Here is a 6,000-nt window from a genome sequence, read left to right as displayed (position 1 = left end):
CCGCCAAGCTGTTTTCCACAGACGTTCCACTGCTGAGGTTCTCCCCAGCAATGCACGAGGTTCCAGTTTCTGCACATCACCAATACTTGTTCTACTCTGGGGTTTTTTGATAGTAGCCATCCTATTGTGTGAAAAGTGGTGTCTTATTGTTTGGACTTAGCAACTAATTTTTTTTTTTTTTCAAATTTTCATTTAAATTCTAGTTGGTTAACATACAGTGCAATATTGGTTTCAGGAGTGGAAGCCAGTGATTCATCACTTACATACGACACCCAGTGCTCATCCCCGAAAGTGCCCTCCTTAATGTCCATCACCCATGTAGGCCATCCCCCCCCACCTCCCCTCTCCCCGGCCAGCAACCCTCAGTTTGTTCTCTGCATTTAAGAATCTCTTGTGGTTTCCCTCTTTTTTCTTCCCTCTCCCATATGTTCTTCTGTTTTATTTCTTAAATTCCACCTATGAATGACATCATAAGGTAATTTGTCTTTCTCTGATGTATTTCGCTTAGCATGATACACTCTAGTTCCATCTACGTGGTTGCAAATGGCAAGATTTCATTCTTTTTGACGGCTGAGTAGTATTCCCCCCACGTATACATATATGCACCACACCTTTATCATCCATCAGTCGATGGACACTGGGCTCTCTCCAGAGTTTGGATATTGTCGATAGTGCTGCTATAAATACTGGGGTGCACGTGCCCCTTCAAATCTGTATTTTAGACTTAGCAAACCAATGTAAGAATATGCTTTCCGGCAGCACAGAATACTACGTATCCATGTGTATTGATCAGTCGTCCAAGGTCTTTATGACACAAAACGCCCCCTGGAAATCTTCTTCCCTTCTCTGATACTAAAAAGGCTATAATCACCTGTAAGGACATACGGCAGCTGCCTGTGACAAGATGACCGAAGGCTGACCTCTCCCATGCTACCTAGCGGTGACATCTAGTTCCACGTGGCTCCTCTTCTGGCACAGACTGTGTTGCATATTTTCATCAGGGTTGGCCAAAGGGCCCCTAGCTCTTTGTCTTTTTCCACCTACAATTAATAGAATCTCAAAACTGGTAAACGATTGTTCGTTACATTTGTCTAGTAGAAACGCTTTCTAAGCTCCTTGAGATGTGGTAGCTTAAACGAAAATTCACCAACGAGAAACCCCGGCAAGAGTCTGCTTACAAAGCTGTGTTCGCAAAAACACACATATTTTAAATTCCATTAGGGCTCCATGCACAGCATAACGTACATTTCCAAGATTCTATAAACTGTGATCGCGGCTTTGAGGATTTATTTAATCTGATGAGAATCATTCTGACAGATGTTGTTTTGAAGATGAGCATTACTTTCTCTCAGGAAACAGAGATGGTGAAAAATATTGTTCCTGCCCTCCCCACATCCTCGGGCTTTTCCAGTTTTTAAAAAACCACACTTATCTAAACTTAAAGGAATTGCAACCGAGGCGGAATTAGCAGGGATTAGCGCCCCAGAAACGGCTTCTTATGTATCGGCAGAAAACTCCAAAACTTCCTCACACCTGCCCTAAGCAGCTGCCAAATATGCACAGAGGTTTCCAAGGCTCACCTGTTCAGGACCACATCACAGTCTCGACAGGGTCCTCTGTCCTGAACTACAGATCTCATTATTTATTTCCGAAGTTTCCTTGATGAACAAGCTCCATGCTTCCTTGGCATCCCAGACAGGGGACCAGATGCCAGGAATGCGTGGTGGACGAGTGTCCCCGTGGAAGGCGGACGGCCCTCAGGAGTGGGTTTTCTGGTCTCGTCTTTAAATAAAAGTCCCCAGGGGTGAGAAAACCATTCATGGTTTCAAAACTCTGCTAAAAATCTAAAACAGCAATTATTGAAATAAATGGCCACATATTTAACGTAACGCAACACATCCAAATGACAGTCCAACATGGGATCCGCAGAAAAAGCGTCAAGATTACTTTACATTCTTTTTGTGTGTCTTAAGACCTCACGACCCGGACTGTCAGTACAGGCCTCGGGAGGCGTGACGTTTTCTGTCCACTCTGCCAGGAGAGACTCAGTCGCCCTGGACATTAGGGCCGGGAAGGAGGCTAATGCGACCTGACCCAGCTTTCCTCCCCGTGGACGGCCGCCCTGGCCCGCGCCCTCGCGTCTCTGCACACGTGAGCCTGAGGGCCCTCGGGGAGGCCTCTGCACCATCTGGGGCTCCATCCCACGACCAAGGCCTCTTCTGTGGGACAGGCCTTCGATGTTTGAGGAGGGCTTCCACAAGCCTCGGGGACACCCCCTTCCCAGGCTAAAGGACAGGACTGTAAATTCCTTCACTGTCTGGGGCCCTCCCCCACAACTTCCATTCCAGTGTGGTCTCTTGACCTTTGCCCCGAACCACACCGACACTCCAGATGCACCCCAGCAGCCCAGGCCTCTGCAGGATGCCTACCGGGTCCAGGAACATTGATGCTCCTCTTCCTCAAAGCTACGGAGAGCAGCGCAGCCTGGGGAAATGATTCTGGGCTCCCTGGCAAGGACCAAAACGCTAAGTTTCCCAGGACTGCTATCGGTAGGCAACATGGTGGGCGTGATTTGAATCCACTGTTCTGCAGCAACCCTGCTTTCCTAGCTGCTTACATGGGGTCCTTCCTCCTCCTCCCTTTAATTCCGGGGAGCATCTGTTCTAGGTTTCTGTGAACGGCTGGTGATGTTTTATGCCTACATGAGCGTTTGGTCTATGCCTCCCCAAGTGTGCTGGCAGAGATTAGGGTAGCTTGGTTGCTGCGTAGGAGCATTTTGGGATGGGGACACACACACACACACACACACACACACACAGTGATCAGTAGGACTGGGAATCCAATCAAGTCACCCATCCCACCGCAAGTAGTCAAAATGGCGGCAAAGGCATTGCTGGAGAGTTCTATTTAACAGAATTATTTTCATGTTAGTGCTTTCGGTCTGGGTTCAAGGAAGGCCACTATGTTATCCTCTGCAAGTATTTTCTCCTCTTCACGTAAATGCACTCTGAAAATATCAGAGGGAGATGTTTGTATACAGATGGGGTCATAAAAGCCTGTAGCGCGTTGTTTCTTAATTTTTCTAAGGGATGAGAATGATCTCAGATGATAATAGCTACTATTTATTGACCACTTACCACGGGCCAGGCACTGAGTTAAGTGCTTTACGTAGAATTACTGTATCTAACCCCCTCAAACTTGTGAGGCAGGAACTACCATGTCCATTTTACAGATGAAGGAATGATAAATTAGAGAGGTTAAGCAATTTGTCTGAAGGCTGCATGGCCAAGGACTGTGATGACGCGTGACGGGTTTTGTGACAGAAAAGACTTGGCAGAAAGTGATCTGAAATGCTCAGTACTGAGGCCACCAGCCTCTCCTCCACCCACAGCTCCTGGTCCCAGAACAGGAGACAAGGATGAAAGGAAGACTGGCCGGGACGCTGGCAGTGGTCAGTGGTAACCCAGCACCATCCAGAAAAGGCTACATCAGGACCCAGGAGCGAGTCATCACGTGATACTCCTTCCTGGTAAGAAAACAAGTGTGCGCCCGAAGGGGATTTTCCCTAAAAATCTCCCGAACAGTCAGAGTTGTCTGGTGAGTCAGGGAGCAGTGCTTACATGAACACTCAGGCCCAGAAGGCTGTGTCAGAGTTTTGATTTCACTTTCCAATAAGCAGCTAACAGTTCTGTGAGAAGAGGCCTCCTCCCCCGAGGACACACGACAGAAGCCACCCCCCCCCCCCCAATTTAACCTGCGGGCTGCTCACAAGAGGCGCCATGCTGCTCCCAGACCACAGAGACTTTCCGGGGTGCTGTGTGCGGTCAAAAGGGGAGGAAGAGGCAGGACCCACCCAAATGCAGCCCCGCAAATGGAAACACAGTGCACCTGACCGCAGATGACTGTGAGGGCTCCTCTGTGGCCCCAGGCACTGCCATTTCTCTCACACACCTCAGCCTCGGCCATACTGACTGAGCCCCCTGGGGCCACAAAGCAGGGCTTTCCCCTCAGGGGGTGACCCAGCTCCAGAGCCCGGGTGCAGGCGCAGAAGCAGACATGGTGACCAGCTCTAGGACAGCAACGAACAGGGTGCTCTTCTTAGAGGAGGGGGAGTCATCGTGGACCCCGACAAGGTGACATGTGAGCTGAGTCATGGGAAGGACACGACCTGTGTTCTCATGGAGTTTATGGAAAAGTATTCCCCACCTGGGGTGATATATATATATTTCCCAGTAAATGGGAAACAAACCCTTCCTAGCCATTTTTTTTTTCTTGACATATCTTTCTGGCTTGGCGTTAATTTATTTGGGTTATTAATTTTCTAGACACCAAAATAATAATTAGCATGGCTGGGGACCAGAAGGAAACAGCTTACTTGACTGCATTTCTTTGTAATGTCATTCTTCAAAGACTGACAGTCAAGGTTGTTGGGCGGCCCACAGCACTCCCACAAGATGGCGCTGCTGGTCCTTTTGCTGGCTGTAGGGCCGCAAAGCTCTGACGCGCTCCGCACAGAGGACAGCTGAAGGCTGGATGTCCCCGGTGGGCAGGGGCACCTCAGGACAGGCGTGTCCCCCGTCTAAGGAACAGATGATTGTCCAGGGAGTCTGTCTGAAGGTAAATAAAACACGACTCAAGGGCTTTAAAAAAAATTCTAAATCTAAGGAGAAATAATCTGGAACCCAGTTCCTTCCGGATTTGGTATGTGGAGTTTGTAGATCTTTTTTAAAGGGCCCGAGCAAAGGTACTTTTCTGGGAGAGAATGTCTGAGCCTGTGTTTCAACCGGTCTCCTAACACCTTATTTTCAAGGAGGAGACTGAGGCTCGGGGTCAGGAGTGGTGCCATGTCACCCCCTTGCTCACACCTACTGAGCGTCTGACTTTGGGGCAAATCCTTAGCCAGGCTTGATCCTCCTGAGTCCGTCCTAGAGACGCGTGGGGGTCCAGGTCTCTGAGGGCTTCTCAAACGACTTCTATCCAGATGACATTCCACCCACAGATACATGGCTCACTGTTGGCCCAGATGCCAGCACCTTAACCCCTGCTATTTAGAGAAGGCTGTCAGCCCAAGTCCTGAGTGTGCAGGATGAGTGTGGCGTAGACGTGAACGATGCGTTCTACAGACACTCAGGATCCATTGGGAAAGCTACTGATTGTTTCAACAGGACCTGGGAATCTTCATTTTCCCTTTAGACACGTATTTCCAGAAGCTACTCTAAGCTTAGTGCTCTGTCCATACAGAGATCCCATCGTGTGACTGATGGATTTCCCTTCTTCTCTTTGTCCTTACCTCCTGTCCCTGTTCACTGGACACAGAGAAGGTCCACGCAGCAAGCATTCTAATTGTTAGCTCACATCTCATGGACTTAATGCACAGGGTCGTCCCGGCCAGAGGGGGTGTCTACGCGCATCACAAGAATGGGTTGACCACATTGGATGAGGGAAACCACGCTTCCGGGCGGGGTGTGGGTGGGCTGCAGGGTGCTGGGCACCTGCACGCTTTAGAAAATCCCCCTCATTCGGCCACTGCCTCTGTAGAAAGTTCAGGAAAGATGCAGAAGCACAGAGGAAAGTGTGCAATGGAGCGTTTGAGGACCCTGGCTTTGGAGACAAACGGCTCTGGCCTCAAATCTCAGATCAGATGAGTAGCCTCTGTGGGCCTCAGGGTCCACTTGTGTAATGGGAACACCACCTCTTTCCCAGAATAGTTGACAGTTTAAATGGAATAATGTATACACTGGGCTTAGAATTATGTCTCCGCCAAGAGTTACATTAAGTGGTAACAGATCCTGAATTAATTTCCAAAATAAAGACAGCCCACAAGGTGTTATTGTGTCTTCTAAATTGTAACTTAAAAATTCTTTTCCTTTCTCTCTCTCTCACTCCCTTCTTTCCTCTCTCCTCCCTCCCTCTCTCTTGACTACAGAATTCCAGAGTTTCTTAGAGCTTCTTTGAAGAATGCCAGGGTTTCCATCTTGTTTTCTCACTCCTTGTTCTGAG

This window comes from Lynx canadensis, chromosome A1 (genome assembly GCF_007474595.2).
Source record: "Lynx canadensis isolate LIC74 chromosome A1, mLynCan4.pri.v2, whole genome shotgun sequence".
Lineage (NCBI taxonomy): Eukaryota > Metazoa > Chordata > Mammalia > Carnivora > Felidae > Lynx > Lynx canadensis.
Note: the sequence above shows the minus strand (reverse complement) of the source record.